Below are 21,871 nucleotides of genomic sequence, written 5' to 3'. Positions count from 1 at the left end.
GAGAACGCAATCTTGGTAAAGACGGTCCGTTTCTTACGCTTTTAGCGTGAGCTACCTGGAAACCGGACCGGAGATTTCTCGGCTGAGAAAGCATTTGTCCTCAAGGGATTCCAGGTCCGAGAGAGAGAGAGAACCTGGAGAAAGAATCCTGGGGTACTGTGAGTACAAAACATTGAGATTGAAATCCTAATCCCATGTACTGGGGTCCGGAGGTGGATCTATGAGTTAATAGACATTCACAAAGAAGGTCAAATTGTTCTAAAACGTCAGGGAGAGAACATTGCTCTCTATCAGACTCAAGTTAAGCATCTATTAACTTTAACTGTTATTTTGCGGATATTATTTAAACACGAGTTGTTTCCTCTTTTTCTCACATAGGAGATATGAGAGAGGGGTACCATTTCAATTGGGGATATAAATACAAATGCATGCTAGAAAGTGAAATGGTATGTTGAAGTACTGATATAAGTTTGCCTATGGTATAATGTGGTCATGTGATTATTTCCAATTGCCTTTTGTTCTTTTCCTTGTAGTAATAGAAATATCCCAGGTACGTCATTAAGGTCTATCTTCTATGTTTACAAAACTACATCTCTTTCTTCACAGGTAAAAAAGGTGGGGGGTTTGATGCTAGATGTATTGATAACGTTTGAGTCATATAAGGGAAAAGGGTGTGATTATTTGTCCTGTGTTTTGTCGTTACAACTCTCCCTCCCCACCGTCCCTATCCTTTCCTTCCTTTTCTTCCCGGGTCGAATCGTTTCTCATTGTCTGTATGGTTAAAGCAGACGTGGGGAGGATTCCATCAGGGAGGTTATAGGACCTTCAGCACAGCCCCGAGGAGACAGACTGTGGAAGCCTGACAATGTGGCAGGTCCTGCAAGATGGGTTGTGGAAAGTGTAATGTGTGAAGACACAATAGAAAGTGTGAAGATGATTCAGGCTGAAGCTACGGAAAAAGAAGTGAGTACGTGGAGAGAGAGTACGGGTATGTTGGATTCGACAGATTGTTGGGTTGAGTTGTCAGAACACCAGCGATGGTTGTTGCCTGATGCGTATGTGCTCCCAGTGGTTACCATGGCTCATGGAATGGCTCACATTAGTTCAAAGGGAATATGCAAGTTGTTGGCTCCAGTATGGCAGAATGCTGGAATTCCGAAATGTGCTGAGAATGTTGGGAAGCATTGTATGATTTGTCTGAAGTATAATCCTGGCAAGGGAACTCCAACTCCAGCTGGTCATTTTGCTCCTCCGACGTATCCATTTGAAGTGATACAGCTAGATTACATTCACATGGAGAGATGCAACAATCTGAAGTATGTGCTTGTGGTTGTTTGTGCCTTTTCCAGATGGATAGAGGCCTACCCCCTAAAGGATAATACTGCCTTGTCTACAGCTAAGGTTTTGCTCAAAGAGTATTTCCCTAGATTTGGTTTGCCGAGAATTGTATGGTCGGACAATGGGAGTGAATTTGTGGGTCGAGTCATGAAGAAAGTGTGTGTTGGATTAGGAATAAAGCAGAAGTTCCATGCTGCGAATCACCCCCAGTCAGCAGGTCTTGTTGAATGCTAAAACGGCCCATTAAAGCTGAAACTCGCTAAGATTCAAGCGAGCACTGGTCTTACATGGCCGGATGCCTTGCCGTTGGCTCTTGTCAACAAGGACGACAGTGCATTCTTGTGTGGGACTTAGCCCATATGAAATAGTTTTTGGTCGTCCAGCGAATGTTTGGGGTGTTCCTCGTCCTAAGAAATACAGTGACCTTGAGTACCCTATGTTGGTGGATTACTTACATGACTTGACTGCTAAATTACGTGTTCTCCACCAACAGGTCTATGACAGTTAGCCGACAGCTGCTGCAGATCCAGGGCACACGATCCAACCTGGTGATTTTATCTTGACGAAGAATTTTCAGCGATCCAAGAATTTGGAGCCGAGATGGACTGGTCCCTATTTGGTATTGCTTGTCACTAGAACTGCTGTTAGAGTAGCTGGTAAAAAGAACTGGGTGCATGCCACCCATACGAAAAAAGTTCAGTTGCCCTTACCGTATGATAAGTGGGTGAGGGATGGAATAGCTGACTCCAAGTGTAAAAGGGTTCCTGAATTCGTACCTTTTAGAGATGCACATTTGACATGGACTCAGTCGGAACGCGAGGATGATGATGTTCTGCAAGCTGCTGTGCCTCCGTCTCTGAGACTCGACACGACGAATCCGGAACTCCTCTTTAAGGATCAGACTGTGCCTGGCAAAGAGCGCTACAATCTGAGATCGAAAAAGGACGTTTGAAATGGACAAATAAATCTAAATTTTTTTATATAGTGAATTACACCTTGTCAGATCAAGAGACTTTTTTACTTTTTCTTTTTCGAGTCACCATCCGGACTCAGCTGCAGGGTCACGGTATAAGTTCTTAAGGGGTGAGCCGCGTATTGACACAAGGTCTGTGGTTTAGGGTCGTTAGTACGATCTTGACGCACACTTAAGTGAAGAAGGAAAATTGCCGTGAGCAGCACGTTAGAGGATGGAGTCTTTTGAGTCCGACAAGGGTGTTAAAAGAGTTGATTTCACAGTGCAAATGTGTATATTGGTTGGTAGCAAATGTTTTTTAATAATGTGTTTTCTTATGCTTTTGAACATTACGTTGGCTTGTGTGGGTTGGATTTTCTATGCATCACAACAGACGCTTGCATCTACCTCCCAACCTACTCTTTCTTTTCCTACTGTTTCTCCACATGAGTTTCATACGTTGCCTGAACATGAACAGACACGAAGATTAGAATTTGTGAACAATTCGTTTATACAGATGTTGCATCAGCATCAGCTAGTTGTAAATACCATGAATTGTTGGGTGTGTGGTCTTATGTCACATACGACTGATAAGGGAATGCCATATTTGGTTTCGCCTTTTTCGCCTAATGGGTCAGTATGGGCACTCCAGTCAATGTTTATCTATGCGAATGAAGCATCTCCTGTACGTTCTGTCAAAGATAATGCGAATAATAATGCCTTGATACAGGGAATAGTAGATATGGTCAGAGATATTGATGCATATAATGCTATCCCTAAAGATGAGGTACGAGCATATGTTGGTTGGAACAAGACGAGATATAGTATTAGTCTGACAGAGAAAGAGAGACAGAAAAGGTCTCCTCCTATTTGGATTGTACCCCACCGAGGTCATTTTTGTCTGCAAGGTAATGGTCAGAATCCGAGAGCTCAGCTTGGTAAGAGTGTGTGTGTTCACACCAATGTCTATACATCCCAGAAATCTCCACCGTTCTTGCCAGCTAAAGGCACGTATTTTGTTTGTCACGACAGAGCATATACATGGTTGCCTTCTGACTTTTCAGGCACATGTTATGTGGATTTTTTGCTTCCCCCTACGTACACAGCTGCTTTCCACTACCATAAGACAAGATATGGTAGAGGTGTTATCGATGTGAAAGATACTGTCGAACAAGAAGCTGGAGACTTCTTTAAGGGTTTTCTGCCCTTTTGGGGTCCTATGGCTAATGGTAGGACAATTCGTCAGCTTACGAGAGTGGTCGAGGCCACTATAAATGAGACTGCAGGTGCTCTTAGTAATAATACAGCTGAGCTTCAAGCGGATCGCCTTATGACATTACAGAACCGCTTTGCTTTAGATATTATACTTGCAGATAGAGGTGGAGTATGTAAATTGATCGGGTCTAGTTGCTGCGTTTTCATACCAGATAACGCCCCGAAAGTGTACCAAGCCATCTTGAGGTTACATAAGTCCGCTGAGTCTATACATGTAGACGAAGGGAACTGGTCATTGATAGAATGGTTTTGGGAACTGCTGTCCAAATGGGGATGGAAGATTCTGATGTTTTTTGGTATGGCTTTAGCGATCTTTTTCTCGTGTTGCTTATGCATCCAGTGTAGTCCCGCCATTTGTAGTCTTTCTGCTACGATCTGTGTGAGAAGACCAGTCCCGAGAGAAGCGAAGGATAATAAGATAATGTTACAGCAACACCTTGATGACCTGATGAGAATAGATATAGACCTGGATTCAGATTGACGTGAGTTTAGGTCATTGCCTACATAATGGCAAAAGGAGGTTCCGTGGTTTTCGGGACCGGACTCCATTTTGTTTGCGTTGTTCATAACGCCATTTTGTGTTGCCCTCATGTAGGCCTTTGGAGGTAACCGAACGAACAAAGTTGCATGGGCCTCATTGTTCATGTATGCATTAAACAGGCCCTTTTCTGACTTGTGAGTGAACTGCAGGACGCTGACCTCTTCACCTGAAACTGACCCTTCACGAAGCCAATTTCTCTGGATGATCGTTGTCTGAGATTGCCAATCAATGTTCAGGACCTCGTTAACTTTTAGTTTCCTTGCACATATCTTATCCTAATCAACATCTGGATTCTTTCTTTCCTTACGACTTTTCATTACATGGATAGTGCTTTCAATTATGGGTTTGTCCGGCTTGTGGAAATTGAATTTGGGATAGTCCTAATAATTGACTTTTGGGTTGGGCTACTGTAAATTGGGTTTTTGTTAATGTGATACTCAGTTAGAAAATGTGTCCTATTGGTTAGAATTTTGCGCAGTGGGTGTACATATATAATGAGAATATTGTGTATAAAAGGGGATGTCTTGCTCTATGAAAATTGAACAGTTTCTTGAGTTGTACACTGTGTTGTATTGCTGAGATTACTGTTACTAGCTGCAGCTAATAAATTTGATCTCTGACGCCACCTAGAAGTATTCCGTGTCTCTGTTTGCCAAGACAGGAGAACCCGAAGACTTTGGCATGTCCCTGGCGCCGCTGGGTTCTAAAACCCGGTTCTTCAAGTTGCCATGCCGAACTTGCTGCCATCCTGTCTTCTCCTCACCAGCATGTGCTAGCAGCCACGGCCGGTGGTAGGTGTAATTGCAGGGCGGTGATGTAGGGAGGGGGAGGGTCAGGGTGGGGGGTTGTAATGTATGGATTATGGACTTTAACAGGTAAGTAAACATATAAATTAATAAAACGAATTTCGTTGTGTGCACTGCATCACCAAATGCGATGCAGTGCGCGCAACGAAATTCGTTTTATTAATTTATATGTTTACTTACCTGTTAAAGTCCGTAATCCATACATTGCAACCCCTCACCCTGCCCCTCCCCCTCCCTACGTCACCGCCCTGCAGTTACACCTACCACCGGCCGTGGCTGTGTGCTAGACAAGTTCTCTTTGCCTCTGTGCGGGTTCCATCCCTTCCTCGGGTGAAGAAAGTCTCTATCTCCGACTGTGGCTGTTTCTCTCGAAGGACACTGGAGTTCAGGGCGATTGACAGCTTTTGGAGTAGTCAGAGATGGTTGAAGTCTTTCTTTTATCGCTTCTAAGTAAGGGCTACTGGTCTATTAAATATTGCAAACCTGGAAGGAATCCGATTTTGAAGGGACCACCTCTTGGACCGTGATTAGGAGGATGCAGGGGTCACTGACAGAAAGAAGCCCTTCTAAAAGATGTTTTCACATTGGCAATAGGGCATCGCCAGCTGGGTGAGAGCTCACCTCCAGCAAGGATTCCAGAATCTACATTCAAAAAGACGGGAAATCACTGATCTGATCTGCAGCGCCATCAACCAGTTCTAGCACAGTGTATTAACAGAGCACTAAAAGAAGAACTACTGAATATGTTACATTTTGATTTCAAGGTATTTTTATTAATTTTTTACAAAACAAGTACATTCGCATTTTCGTTAAGGGTTCCAGATAAACGTAGCTGGTATTACAGAGATTACATGTTACTGTTGTGTACACGTACAGCTGGTCCCCCATGTGTTTTGAATCCCCACCAGTATGGTAACCAGAATTTACTATAGAGTGCACCGCATGGTTCTATCTTACACCCATGCACCAATCCAGGATCCTCCACTGGTTCATCAATTGGGTCTGCGGGGAGCCACATCCGACTGGCAGGGAGATTGCAGCATCGGTCAGCAGATCAAGCAGAGATGACAGAACACCCAAGAGTGGCAACTAGGCAATAGAGAGCTAGGAGCTGCGGCAGTGGTAGATAGGTTGAGCAGCAGTAAGAGACATCTGAAAGTAAAGATATGCTGAGGGGATCCAGCAGCTCAGAGGACTGGGCTGAGCAGAGTTGGGGCAGGGGTGTCCAGGAAAATAGTGGACAGTACAGCAATCAGACAGAGCAGGGAGGAAGCAGAAGTGACCGGCAGGTTGCTGGACGAATAGTGAAATGGAATAAGGCTTGTCACACAATAGCCGAACAGAGCAAGAAGGGGTGTGCACACAGACATTTCTGGCACCCCGCGAGTCTGGGCCAGTATCCCTCCTAAACCTTCTATAGTTATGTCCTTAACTTGCAAAAAGAGTGATCAAATTGTCAACACGGACTGTAAACACATTGGAAGCCAGTGATGGAGCTGCTGTTTACATTCCACGTTTTATTTCATATTGCAATCCCTATGAGTATTTTCTTGCTCAAGGTGTGTTTCTGTAGTGTTTTTACCATGCAACACTTGTATAGTGCATACTCCGAACGGAGTCAGCCCCCAGGTGTGTGAGTCAGTCCAGGATGTCGAGGGGTGTTTATGAGAGCACCCTACAAAAAAACCCAAATAGGGGGAAGAGGGTCTTCAGGAGGTCTCCACCCCACCACCAGAAGAAGACTAGCTGACTCAGCAATCTAAGAAGAAGGTTTGCCACATGAGAGCAGGAAAGAGGCACTGGTGAAGGTGATTAAGGCAGTGAGTGCAGGGACCAGCCTCATTCCATCTTTCCCATATGGTGAGCAAACCACTACTATTGCTATGCACTGCCTGAAATCTTTGGGGTCTTCTTGACACAGTAGTCAGCGTAACCCTGAGCTCTACCCTGACCGAAGCACATCCATGTTTGGTTGGGCCAGGTACACAGCAACCAGGTCACCTTCCCCAAGTGATGGTACAAGTCAAGAACATGTTAAGAGGGCAAGCACAGCACATAAGTGTGGAGACAGCCTTACAGCAGCAAATCAACCACATATAACTCAGCATAAACAGGGCACAACAACACATGGTCAATAGAAGGAACACAGAGTGGCATGATAGGTTGGGCTGGCAAAGGTAGCAGCAGCATTATGCTTCCCGTGCCCGCTCATACGTACATGAGGGCCTCACCAGGTGGACCATAGATGATGAATCAACAGGCCTTGCCAAAGTCATCCCATTATCAGTACAAGGGAGGATTTGTTGCAAGGAGTTCATTGGCATATTTTCTGTACAGGAGATACAGCTTGAGGGGCTTTATTTAACGAATCACAAGAAGACCGAGGAAGAGAGAATAGAGAAGAAGCAGGTTAGAAAAGAAAGAACTGTTTGCATTCTTTCATGGTCATGGCCTGTATTATTGTTGAAAAGGTTACGCATTGTACAACTGGTATGTAACTATACGAAGCCAACATCCATGAGCTGCAAACATGTACAGGAGTGATGCATGGCTACAATATGACCAAGGATTCTGCTTAAAAAACACAGGCTTACAGGAAGACCTATCTTATTATATGTATGAAATTGTGGCTGCCTGGGAGGGGGAACCAGCCCTTTCAGTGGAGTTATTCCAAAAACAAGAATGGTACAAGCAAAACATTTGCTAGGCAGAAGCCCTTTGGGGTGAAGAACCGGGTTATTTAAGACCCAGCGGCGCCAGGGGCACGCCCAAAGTCTTCGGGTTCACCTGTCTTAGAGTACAGAGACACGGGACTCTTCGTGGTGACGTCAAAGATCGAATTTATTGACTGCAGCCAGTAACAGAAGTCGTAGAAGTCATCACGTTATGAGTTCTCAGGAGACTGCTCAATTTTACAAAGCAAGTCATCCCTTTTTATGCCACAAATCACATTCCAGACAAATACCTAACATTTACAAACTGTCCAATCACATGTATTCAAACCAAAGGCATCGCATGACGGTAAAACCCACTTTTCAGTTGCCCAGCCCATGATCAATCATCGGTCAAACCCAACATTCTTCTTTAGACAGGTCGGATGAACCCATAATAAACAAGCATTGAAAATGCAATAGGTCTCGCAATAGAAGAGTTTGACATTTTTCGTTTTGCAAATGGATGAGTGGCGTTGCATGGATGAGTGGCGTTGCGTGGATGAGTGGTGTTGCGTGGGTGAGTGGCGTTGCGTGGGTGAGTGGCGTTGCGTGGGTGAGTGGCGTTGCGTGGGTGAGTGGCGTTGCGTGGGTGAGTGGCGTTGCGTGGCTGAGTGGCGTTGCGTGGCTGAGTGGCGTTGCGTGGCTGAGTGGCGTTGCGTGGCTGAGTGGCGTTGCGTGGCTGAGTGGCATTGCGTGGCTGAGTGGCGTTGCGTGGCTGAGTGGCGTTGCGTGGCTGAGTGGCGTTGCGTGGGTGAGTGGCGTTGCGTGGGTGAGTGGTGTTGCATGTGTGTGTGGCGTTGCATGTGTGGCGTTGCATGTGTGAGTGGCGTTGCATGTGTGTGTGGCGTTGCATGTGTGTGTGGCGTTGCATGTGTGTGTGGCGTTGCGTGTGTGAGTGGCGTTGCGTGTGTGAGTGGCGTTGCGTGTGTGAGTGGCGTTGCATGTGTGAGTGGCGTTGCGTGTGTGAGTGGCGTTGCGTGTGTGAGTGGTGTTGCGTGTGTGAGTGGCGTTGCGTGTGTGAGTGGCGTTGCGTGTGTGAGTGGCGTTGTGTGTGAGTGGCGTTGCGTGTGTGAGTGGCATTGCGTGGCTGAGTGGCATTGCGTGGGTGAGTGGCGTTGCGTGGGTGAGTGGCGTTGCGTGGGTGAGTGGCGTTGCGTGGGTGAGTGGCGTTGCGTGGGTGAGTGGCGTTGCGTTGTTGAGTGGCGTTGCGTTGTTGAGTGGCGTTGCGTGTGTGAGTGGCGTTGCATGTGTGAGTGGCGTTGCATGTGTGAGTGGCGTTGCATGTGTGTGTGGCGTTGCATGTGTGTGTGGCATTGCATGTGTGTGTGGCGTTGCATGTGTGTGTGGCGTTGCATGTGTGTTTGGCGTTGCGTGTGTGAGTGGCGTTGCGTGTGTGAGTGGCGTTGCGTGTGTGAGTGGCGTTGCGTGTGTGAGTGGCGTTGCGTGTGTGAGTGGCGTTGCGTGTGTGAGTGGCGTTGTGTGTGAGTGGCGTTGTGTGTGTGAGTGGCGTTGCGTGGCTGAGTGGCGTTGCATGTGTGAGTGGCGTTGCGTGGGTGAGTGGCGTTGCGTGAGTGGCGTTGCGTGGGTGAGTGGCGTTGCATTGTTGAGTGGTGTTGCGTTGTTGAGTGGCGTTGCGTGTGTGAGTGGCGTTGCGTGTGTGAGTGGCGTTGCATGTGTGAGTGGCGTTGCATGTGTGAGTGGCGTTGCATGTGTGTGTGGCGTTGCATGTGTGTGTGGCGTTGCATGTGTGTGTGGCGTTGCATGTGTGTGTGGCGTTGCGTGTGTGAGTGGCGTTGCGTGTGTGAGTGGCGTTGCGTGTGTGAGTGGCGTTGCGTGTGTTAGTGGCGTTGCGTGTGTGAGTGGCGTTGCGTGGGTGAGTGGCGTTGCGTGGGTGAGTGGCGTTGCGTGGGTGAGTGGCGTTGCGTGGGTGAGTGGCGTTGCGTGGGTGAGTGAATGGTTAGCTGTTGCTTATGCGACGTATAGCACTTAATACTAAAGTAGGCAGACCTTAGCCTTTGTGAGAATAATAGCAAAATAAAAATAAAAACCAGATCAAGTCAAGGACGCAAACGGCACCATGCTTTGTTTATTTACTCAGATGATTTGCATAAAAATGTAACTTGTGAGCACGTTTCTCTAACTCTCCAATAATCCCATTACAACACTTTGCACAAATGAGATTGGGACTCATCCTTCCGAAGTCGAGAAAAATGTGCAACGCTGTGTTGTAGTTAATTTTTTTAATTAACAAAATGCAAATAATGTGGAGAGATTTCAAGTGATTCAGGAATGGGCGCCCGTGTAAAGAGAAAGTACGGCCGGCCTGGGCGGTGATGGTGACCAATTAATGGCACTTAAGACAACTTAACGAAAATTTCTGGAAAGGTAGAGAAGAATTGAAAACTTTAACAAGCAGTTGAGACATACAGCTTATATTTTGGATGCACTCTGTTAAAACGCAGCAAATTATTTGAAAAGCGCAGTAAACATAGCGCAGCAACATGTACATGTTGATACAGTCTTATGTCCGGTAAAATATCAACATTAACCTTGCCTCATGTGTGGCTGATAGAGACGCCGTCGGGCATGTGGAATTTCTTTGGCAGCGGAGACCTACATGATAAATTAAAGTATCCGATCCACTACTGAGCATAATGCCGAATGAAGCAAGCATCGCGTAAAAGTATTGTGAGCACGTTTCTCTAACTCTCCAATAATCCCATTACAACACTTTGCACAAATGAGATTGGGACTCATCCTTCCGAAGTCGAGAAAAATGTGCAACGCTGTGTTGTAGTTAATTTTTTTAATTAACAAAATGCAAATAATGTGGAGAGATTTCAAGTGATTCAGGAATGGGCGCCCGTGTAAAGAGAAAGTACGGCCGGCCTGGGCGGTGATGGTGACCAATTAATGGCACTTAAGACAACTTAACGAAAATTTCTGGAAAGGTAGAGAAGAATTGAAAACTTTAACAAGCAGTGAGACATACAGCTTATATTTTGGATGCACTCTGTTAAAACGCAGCAAATTATTTGAAAAGCGCAGTAAACATAGCGCAGCAACATGTACATGTTGATACAGTCTTATGTCCGGTAAAATATCAACATTAACCTTGCCTCATGTGTGGCTGATAGAGACGCCGTCGGGCATGTGGAATTTCTTTGGCAGCGGAGACCTACATGATAAATTAAAGTATCCGATCCACTACTGAGCATAATGCCGAATGAAGCAAGCATCGCGTAAAAGTATTGTGGGCACGTTTCTCTAACTCTCCAATAATCCCATTACAACACTTTGCACAAATGAGATTGGGACTCATCCTTCCGAAGTCGAGAAAAATGTGCAACGCTGTGTTGTAGTTAATTTTTTTAATTAACAAAATGCAAATAATGTGGAGAGATTTCAAGTGATTCAGGAATGGGCGCCCGTGTAAAGAGAAAGTACGGCCGGCCTGGGCAGTGATAGGGGAGGAGGGAGGAGAAATGCGAGTCACGGCAGCAGCAGCCTTTGATGTGCCTGCCGGCCGGCCGTGAATAATTAGGGGGTGAGAAATGCGCTCGGAGGGCTGCCTTTGATGTGGTAATGCGAGGCAGGCAGGCAGGCGGCTGGTGGCATTGTGCACGCGCTTTTTAGGGCTTGCGCAAGCGCAATGACCAAAAAAGCACATGCACTTGAAGGAATCGCCAGTGGAATCGCCAGTGGTGGTTAACCTCTGTTTAAGTCACAATAGAGCTTCGCCAGCTATGCGCTGAAGCGCATCAGCAGGCGAGCCCTAAAAAGGGCACATCCCAATCATAAATAGACCATAAAGAAAGGAGCAGAAAGAGGTGAGAGTAGGATAAGGCATATTTGTGTGCAATAAAAGTTTACGATGTCCTGTGCTCTGATCCTTAATCTTGATCAGCTAAAGGGCAGGAACTGGTTTAACAAGGTCAGCTTCAGGCAACAGGGTCAGTTCACTCAGGTCATACAGGAGTCAGCACGAACTGGAGCTAAGGTGTACATGTACTTAAAAGACTTGTTCAGCCACAGTCATCGGCCTATGTGAGGGCAACCACAAAATGGCTGCCATACACAAAATGGAACCCAAGGGTTCAGAACGAAATCCCTAAATACGTAGTGAATCCATCAGTCTAACATGACGAAAGCACTCATACTTGCCGCACTAACTAGTTACGGTTCGCTAATATCAAATTCATAATGAAACCATGACCTTTATGGAACGGGTTCAGAATTCACGGAACCTCAGGGGCAAAAAGGTCACTCAGGGGCCACAGCCATAGGCTTGAGTTTTCACAGAGGGAACAGTACATTGGGACCAGCCTGCAAATTAAGGCACGCTTGCAATTTGATGGGCTGACCACCCACTCACAGAATATAGGAAAGGCAAGTGCAGTGCCAGCACAAAGGATCACAGCAAAAATTAGCACATAGAACATGCACCCTTGATTGATCCCACAGCTGTGAAACCTGTGATAACTAAAGACACTCTTGCACACAAATTTGGCCTGGTGCGCACTCCCATACGGAAGACAAAACTAAGGCGTGTTGAATGAATATCATAGATCCGAGGAGGCTGCTACGCTGCTGGCTGGGTTTGCATAAGGCCTCTGCATACCATCTGAAGCTTCAGCGAGTAGTAGGGATTTCAGGAACCTCTCATGTCTGTAGCTGAGAGCCCGGAGGTGGCTACAGAAAAGATCACGAGAAGGGATAATGCTGGGTAGGTGTCAAGGTCTAGTCCCAGAGCCTTACTTGCCTTTCTGGAGTGCACCCTATGGTGACAGATCTGAAAGGGGTATATTGCTTTACCTGGATGAATTCCTATTTGTGGATGAGGCAGGGTCCCAGCAGTGCAGAAAACTTCGCCTCAGTTTCACACACCAGAGGCTTTTGGGGGGTCCTTTAGCCACTGAGAGACTGAAGGGCTTGTTTTTCTTGGTATAGATATAGACTCTAAGACAGGGCTGTGCAGACTTCCTGAAGAGGAGAGCGGAGCTCTGAGTGCCACTATACAGACCATGTGCCACAGGGAAAAAGCAAGACTGAACGAGGTGCATGAGCTGATGGCTAACTTAATTTTGCCTCCAAAGTCACCCCTGCCAGCAGGTTGGTTGTCAGGAGGTTAGCAAAGCTAACAGGAGGAGCAACCAAGCAACACTACTGCCTTAGGCTGCAGATGGGAACACAGTGATCTGATAGCGTGACAGCCGTTCTCAGCCCTTTCTAAAGGCACCCTCACCTGGAGACAACCTTGGGCGACATCTCGCCATCTGGAGTTGTTCACCAATGCATCAGGAATTGAGAGCTTCAGGATGTGGCTGGGCTCTGCTTGGTGTTCTTTGAGATGGGTCAACAATCTGGAAGGCAAGAGCACTGATTCTGAGGATTACAGACAACTACGAAGTTACTTCTGAAACCACAATCCTTTCATAAAAAGAGAACTGGCTGCAGGGCCTTTTCAGGAATCGCTCCAAAGATTTGGAACTCCTTACCTCCAGTGGTACGGGAATCTCTTCCTTTACCACCTTCAAAAAAGAGGTAAAAATACTCCTAATGAATAAATTCACGTCCTAAGTCTTGACTCTATGCTGACATCGAGTCACCGATACGATCCTCATATCACTGGCTACCTCTTGTGGACTAAAAGAGAACATTATATATTTTTTTATTTCCTGAATACTGACCTAAGGCTCAATAACTGTTTATAATATAATGATCTGTCGCCCTGTGGGATCCTTATATTTTGTCTACTGGGCGCCTATGCTATCTTATACTATTGACCTCTTTTGTAAGTAATGATGAATAACAAATGTGTGTATACTACCTCATTTCGTATGTCTTTATAACTATATACTGTAAAGCGCTCTGATACCCTTGTGGGTCATGTTGGCGCTATATAAAACCTTATAAGTAAATAAATAAAGAACATCACCATGCCCGACGTCTTCATAATCGTGGCTGCTTAGGGTTAAAAAAGATAATGCTATGATCCAACCACATGGCAGAGGTACGAAACAGGAAATGAGTAGTTTTTAAGGCTCAATGCATGTCTCACAAAGCTCTTCAGGATACAGGTTCGAGTACCTTAAGAAGAAATTTAGATGGTACACAGCGAGGAGATCTCTTCGATCAGCCACCTGAAGAACACTTGAAACACCTAAAATAATTACTGCTTCTTGGGGTGGCAGAAGGTTTTGTTTTAGCAACATGTAAACTTTGGAGCACAATGCCTAAGCATCTCAGATCCCAGTCAATTTATACTTATTTTGGAAAACAGCTTAAAACCTGGCTTTTTTGGCTACATTACTTATTTAGGGTCTATACTGTGGTACTTCTAGCTGGACATCAGCGCCAAGACACCCTTGGGCATTAGCAAGCTTTATAAACAATTAACAATAATAGTGGGCGGCAAAACTACTAATACAGTTGTTGACCCATGTACAACTATGATCAAACATTGAAATAAAAGTATAGTATATTTCCAGGGCCAGTAATCCAGTTGCTGATTACCTCTTTCGGTCTCAGTGGTCAGGATTCTGACTGCTGGCACCACTAGCGGACCTGAATCTAACCAGCTTTCCTCAGGAGCTGTGGGACCTCATACATTGAGGATGAACATGCTAGTACAGGATGCACTGGCTTGAAGAACTGGGTTTTCAAGTACCCAGCGGCGCCAGGGACACGCCCAAAGTCCTCTGGGTTCCCTTGCCTTGGTATACAGAGACACGGAATACTTCTAGGTGGCGTCAGAGATCAAATTTATTAGCTGCAGCTGGTAGCAGAAATCCCAGTAATACCACACGGTGTACAACTCAAGAAACTGCTCAATTTTACTAAGGCGAGACATCCCTATTTATACACAAAAAGGTACATTTAAAATGCACGCCCCTGCACCAAAATTCAACCAATAGAAAATACATGACATCACACAGCATCATACAGTAAAGCTCATTTTACAGTGTCCCAACCCACAAGTTAATATTTAGGCATATCTAAATAATAATCTGTAAGGCCCGGACAAACCCTTAATTGAAAGCGTAACCCATGAAATGAAGAAACAGCAAAGAAAAGTAGTTTCAGATAATGTGCAAGATAACAGAAACGTAAAGAAACTTAAAAGTTAACAAATGTCTTGAATGGTGATTGGGAAAGTGGATAACGATCTTGCAGGGAAATTGGCTTGGCAGGGTCAATTCCAGGTGAAAGGCCAGCTTCTGAAATTAACTCCAGGGCACGAACAAAACCTTAGTTAGTGTATATATGATCCACAAAAGGTCAGACTGCTTTGCTCGCAGACTAACTTCTGAGGCCTAGTAAAAGGCAACACCATCACGACACATGGCAAAAACCCATGTTTAGAAAAGAAAGTCGTAAGGAAAGAAACAATTTAGATATTGTTTAGGATAAGATATGTGCAAGGAAACTAAAGGTTAACAAGGTCCTGAACAGTGATTGAAAAACTCAGACAATGATCAGCTAGTGAAACTGGTTTTGCAAAAGGTCAGTTTCAAGTGAAAAGGGTTACTCGCTCTGCAGTTCATTCAGAGTCAGAAAAACCCAAGTTAATATATGCACGAACTCAGAAGGGCAGACCACTTTTTCGTTGGGCCTACTTCACAGGCCGAGGTGAGGGCAGGACTAAAATGGAGTCAGGTTTGAGAATTACAGAACCACAGTCCCTCCTTTTGCCATTACGTAGGCAATAACCTAAACTCATGTCAATCTGAATCTAGGTCTATATCTATTCTCATCAGGTCATCAAGGTGTTGCTGTAACATCATCTTATTATCCTTCACTTCTCTCGGGACTGGTCTTCTCACACAGATCGTAGCACAAAGACTACAAATGGTGGGACCACACTGGATGCATAAACAACACGAGAAAAGGATAGCTAACGCCATACCAAGAAACATCAGAATCTTCCATCCCCATTTGGACAACAATTCCCATAACCATCCCATCAACGACCAGTCTCCTTCGTCCACATGAATAGACTCAGAGATCTTATGTAGTCTAGAGATGGCTTGGTACACTGTCGGGGCATTATCTGGTATGAACCCGCAGCAACTAGATCTAATCAATTTGCATACCCCACCTCTATCTGCAAGTATAATATCTAAAACAAAACGGTTCTGTAATGTCATAAGGCGATCCGCTTGAAGCTCAGCTGTAATATTGCTAAGGGCACCTGCAGTCTCATTTATAGTGGCCTCAACCACTCTCGTAAGCTGATGAATATTCCAACTATTAGCCATAGGACCCCAAAAGGGTAGGAAACCCCTAAAGAAGTCTCCAGCTTCTTGTGCGACAGTATCTTTCGCATCGATTACACCTCTACCATATCTTGTCTTATGGTAATCGGAAACAGCAGTGTATGAAGGGGGAAGCAAAAATGCCACGTAACATGTGCCGGAAAAATCAGATGGCAACCATGTGTATGCTCTATCATATCAGACAAAATACGTGCCTTTAGCTAGCACGAACGGAGGAGATTTCTGGGACGTATAAACGTATGTGGGAACACACACACTCTTACCAAGCTGAGCTCTCGGATTCTGACCATTACCTTGCAAACAAAGATGACCTCGGTGGGGTACAATCCAAATGGGGGAGACCTTCGCTGCCTTTCTTTCTCCGTCAAGCTAACACTATATGTCGTCTTATTCCAACCGACATATGCTCGTACCTCATCTCCAGGGATAGCGTTATACGCATCGATATCTCTAATCATATCAACTATTCCCCTTATCAAGGCATTATTACTTGCATTGTCTTTGACGGAACGTACAGGAGAGGCTTCATTCGCATAGATAAACATTGATTGGAGTGCCCAAACTGACCCGTTAGGCGAAAAAGGCAAAACCAAATATGGCATTCCCTTATCTGTAGTATGTGGCATAAGACCACACACCCAACAGTTCGTGGTATTTATGACTAGCTGATGCTGATGCAACATCTGTATAAACAAATTATTCACAAATTCTGATCTTCGTGTCTGTTCATGTTCAGGTAACGTATGAAACTCATCTGGAGAAACAGTAGAAAAAGAAAGAGTAGGTTGGGAGGTATATGTAAGTGGCAATTGTGTGACATAGAAAATCCAACCCACACAAGCTAACGTAATATTCACAAGCATAAGAAAACACATTATTAAAAAACATCTGCTACGAACTAATATACATATTCGTTTTTTAGAATCCACTTTCCTAACACATTTTTCAGACTCAAGAAACTCCATCCTCTAACGTGCTGCTCATGGAAATTTTCCTTCTTCACTTAAGTGTGCGCCAAGATCGCACTAACGACCCTGAACCACAGAACTTGTGTCGATACGTGGCTCACCCCTTAAGAACTTCCTACCGTGACCCTGCAGCTGAGTCCGGATGGTGACTCGAAAAAGGAAAAAGCAAAAAAGATTCTTGATCTGCCAAAGTGTACATTCACTATCTAAAAAAATATTCCAGTTTCACGTTTTATTTGTCCATATGTACAGTCTTTCGCGGTCTTAGATCGTAACGTTCTTTATTAGGTACAGTCTGGTCCTTGAATAAAAGTTCCGGATTGGTGGTGTCAATCTTTAGATGAGGAGGCACAGCAGCTTGCAGAACATCATCATCCTCACGTTCTGACCATGTCCATGTCAAATGAGCATCACTAAAAGGCACAAATGTGGGGACTCGCTCGCAATCTGTGTCAGCTATACCATCCCTCACCCACTGATCATACGGTAAAGGCAAAGGAACTTTTTTCGTATGGGTGGCATGCACCCAGTTCTTCTTGCCAGCTACTCTAACAGCAGTTCTAGTGACCAGAAGAACTAAGTAGGGACCAGTCCATCTCGGTTCCAAATTCTTGGTGCGCTGGAAATTCTTCGTCAAGATAAAATCACCAGGTTGGATCGTGTGCCCTGGATCTGTAGTAGCTGTCGGCAAACTGTCATAGACTTGTTGGTGGAGAACACGTAATTTAGCAGTCAAGTCATGTAAGTAATCCACCAACATAGGGTACTCAATGCTGCTGTATTCTTTAGGACGAGGCACACCCCAAACATTCGCAGGACGACCAAACACAATTTCATACGGACTAAGTCCCACTCGAGAATGCACAGTCGTCCTTGTTGACAAAAGAGCCAACGGCAAGGCATGTAAGACCAGTGCTCGCTTGTACATTAGCTATTTTCAGCTTCAAGGTACCATTGTAACATTCAACAAGTCCAGCAGACTGGGGGTGATTTGCTGGATGGAACTTTTGATTTATTCCCAATCCAGCACACACTTTCTTCATGATTTGACCCACAAATTCACTCCCATTGTCCGACCATACAATTCTCGGCAAACCATACCTAGGGAAGTACTCTCTCAGCAAAACCTTGGCTGTAGACAAGGCAGTATTATCTTTTAGGGGGTAGGCCTCTATCCACCTGGAAAAGGCGCAAACAACCACAAGGACATACTTCAAATTATTGCATCTCTCCATGTGAATGTAGTCTAACTGTATCACTTCAAACGGATACGTTGGAGGAGCAAAATGACCAGCTGGAGTTGGAGTTCCCTTACCAGGATTATACTTCAGACAAATCATACAATGTTTCACCACGTTCTCTGCACATTTCGGAATTCCAACATTCGGCCAAACTGGAGCCAACACTTGCATATTCCCTTCGAACTTATGTGAGCCATTCCATGAGCCATTGTAACCACTGGGAGCACATACGCATCAGGCAACAACCATCGCTGGTGTTCTGACAACTCAACCCAACAACCTGTTGAATCCAACATACCCGTAGTCTCTCTCCAAACACTCACTTCTTTCTCAGTCGCTTCAGCCTGAATCGTTTTCACACTTTCTATTGTGTCTTCACACATTCCACCAGCCATAACCCAATTAGCTGGGCCTGCAACATACATACGGCTCATCATGTCTTTCGTCGTTTCCTTCTCAACTTCATCTGCAAACGCATTCCCTCGACCAACATCGTCCACAACTTTCTTATGCGCACTACACTTCACAATTGCAATCTGCTTTGGGAGAGTGAGAGATTCCAAAAGTTCATTCACCAACTGCCCATGCTGTATTTTTGTCCCATGCGAAGTAAGGAACCCACGCTCTCTCCACAAACGCCCAAAACTATGGGCAACTCCAAACGCATACTGGCTATCGGTGTAAACATTCACTCGCTTTCCTTCTGACAACACACACGCTCTCGTCAATGCAATCAACTCTGCTGCTTGCGCAGAAATTTGTGGTATGCGTGCTGTCTCAACAACAGTATGTAAAGTTGTAATAGCATACGCTGCAGTCGTTTCACCATTCGAAAGCTTAAAACACGAACCATCTGCCCATAGGGTACCATCAATATTCTTACGGGGAGTATCCCTCAGGTCAACTCTAGCTTTCGTTTCTTCCTCTGTACGAAAAAATCAATCATGCTGTTCCTGAGGATCCGTCTCTGTAGAGATCGGTAACAACGTAGCTGGATTCAGCACATTACATCGTTTAATGTGAACATGACTAGCCAACAATGTCAACTCGTAACCTGACAGACGTGTACTAGTAAGGGGCTGTGTCTTAATCCTGTTCAATAAGGTAACCACTGCATGTGGGACCATCACAATCAACGTATTGCCCAATACCAAACCAGCAGACTGTCGGATAGAAACAGCCGCTGCAGCTGTAGCTCTCAGGCAACTCGGCAACGCCTTAGCAACTGGGTCTAACGTTGCTGAAAAATACGCGCATGGACGCTGCTTGTCCCCAAATGGTTGTGTCAACACTGACAATGCACAACCTTCTCTCTCGTGCACGTACAACGTGAAAGGCTTACTATAGTCTGGAGTACCCAACACAGGAGCCGAACACAATGCATCGCGTAGTTCAGAAAAACTTTTCTGACATTCGTCAGACTAAGGAAGAGGATGCGGAGTATCTTTCAGAGTCAATGCTAACAGAGGTTTCGCCAACAGTGAAAAATTGGGGATCCACTGTCTACAATACGATGTAATACCTAAAAAGGCACGCACTTCTCTCTGTGTGGATGGCACATTCATTTGTGCAATCGCTTGAATTCGTTCTGGGGTCAATCTCCTTCCCTCCTTCGACAAGAGATGACCTACGTAGGTCACTTCTTGGCGACAATATTGCAACTTTGAAGGTGACACTTTATGATGAAGGTCAGTCAAATACCGCAACAAAGAAAGAGTAGCCTCTTTACAAATCTTTTCATCATCAGCAGTAATCAACAAATCATCGACGTACTGAATAAGAGTAGCACCAACAGGTAACACAAAACCGTCAAGCTGAGTTTTCAATGCTTGACTATAGATGGAGGGACGTTCACAATAACCTTGGGGAGCTCTCTTAAACCGGAAGCTTCGGCCTCCTAATGAGAAGCCAAAAATATCCCTACTCTCCTCCGCAATAGGAAAACTGAAGAAAGCATTCTTCAAATCGATGACAGAAAACCAAGCTGCCGAAGCAGGAATCAAAGTCAACAAAGCAGTGATATCAGGTACCACGGGAAACTGTGGCACTACTATCTTATTGACCTCTCGGAGGTCGATCACAAACCTGTACACAGGTGGCTGAGAAGCATCAGTACGTTTAAGAACAGGCAAAACAGGACTGTTACACACATTACCTCTCGTTTCCTCAACTACACCCTTCTCAACCAGATCATAGACAATCGCTAAAAGAGCTCTCTCACCATCACTCGAGATCTTGTATTGGAGTATACGAGGTAGCCTAGCATTCGACTTAAGGGTAACAACATACGGAGGAATCGGAAAAAGACCAACATCATTTGGACCTGTAGCCCAAAGTGTATCAGGAAGCGAACGCAATTCCAGTGGCAAACAATCCTTAGACAAATACATTGGGGAAATCACTTTCTTACCAAGGGTAAGTTGTACTCCTGAAGGAGAACAATGTAATGTCGCATATAATCTTTTCAGCAAGTCCAAACCCAACAGATTCTCACCACAACCAGTAGTTAAAATAAGTGGAGCTTCCAATTCACAAGGGCCAATGGTAAGGGACAAAGGGCTAGAAACCGGTTTACGAACTGGGGCGCTTGAAAATCCTACTGAAACATTGGTCAAGCCAGACAAAGGTGCGCCAGGAAGTTTAGAGTGCATAATAGAACTCTTCATCGCACCAGTATCCAAAAGAAAAGGTTCTACCACACCTGATGTAATCACTTCAACATAAGGTCCACTCTGGTCTACTGGAACTGACACTACTCCCTCTCTTTGTCCTTGGCTGTCCTAGTTATCATTATAACCAGAACACTCACCTTCGACATAGTAATCCTCAACATAGTACTGGGCAGACTGACCACTCGGAACATTCTGTCTGTCAAAATAATTCGCAGAATTCTGTAGGGAAGAGGAATGCTCATTCTGAGGGATCACACCACGTCCCCTACCCCTAGGAGCTTGCTGAAAACTACCACGACCCCTCTGACCAGATACACAATTCGCACGCTGTAACAAAGCCAGGCAACTATTCTTGTAATGACCTTCCTCTCTGCAATTAGCACACTGATTAGGGCCAGGAAAGAATCGCTGAACATAAGGCTCAGGCTTCTGTAACAATCTCTGAAATTGTGGAGGTTGCTGAAACTGAGGCTGATTCTGACGAGGCGGATAAGCTTGCTGCAAAAGAACTTTCATCTTTAACTCTTTAGTTTTCTTCTCCACTTTATCCTTCTCATCTTTATCCCTATTCTCGTAATATTGTGCAGTAGCCAATATCTGGGCCGACGAAGAGACAGCCCATGAACTCTCAGAGTCCTTTAACTTATTAGAGAGTTCGGGAAGCAAATTAAAGCCAAATTTATCCACAAACAACCTTTGACCACCCTCCGTACTCATATCCTGTCCACTATGATCAATAAACGTCTCTTCAAACCCAGTGAAGAAATCAGATACACTCTCGTCTCTCTTCTGCTTACATGCTGCTAACTTATCCCAATTTACTCGTAAAGCAGGCATCATCGTTTTCATCAGATTAATAATTCTACCTGGTAATTCTGAAACTAGAGGTTCAGGTTCAGCACCTCCCTCCTGTTTACCATCTGCAGCAACAATATTCGCCCAGGTATCACCTAATTCAGCAGCATGATTCTCATGACGAATCTTCGCCCACAAAGGTTGAGGGACTACATTACCCATCAACATATCGATGTCAGCTAAATTCATAATACACGCTTCAACTGTCTGGGACAACTCCTTGTAATAAC

Source organism: Lissotriton helveticus, chromosome 4_2, assembly GCF_964261635.1.
Source record: "Lissotriton helveticus chromosome 4_2, aLisHel1.1, whole genome shotgun sequence".
NCBI lineage: Eukaryota > Metazoa > Chordata > Amphibia > Caudata > Salamandridae > Lissotriton > Lissotriton helveticus.
Note: the sequence above shows the minus strand (reverse complement) of the source record.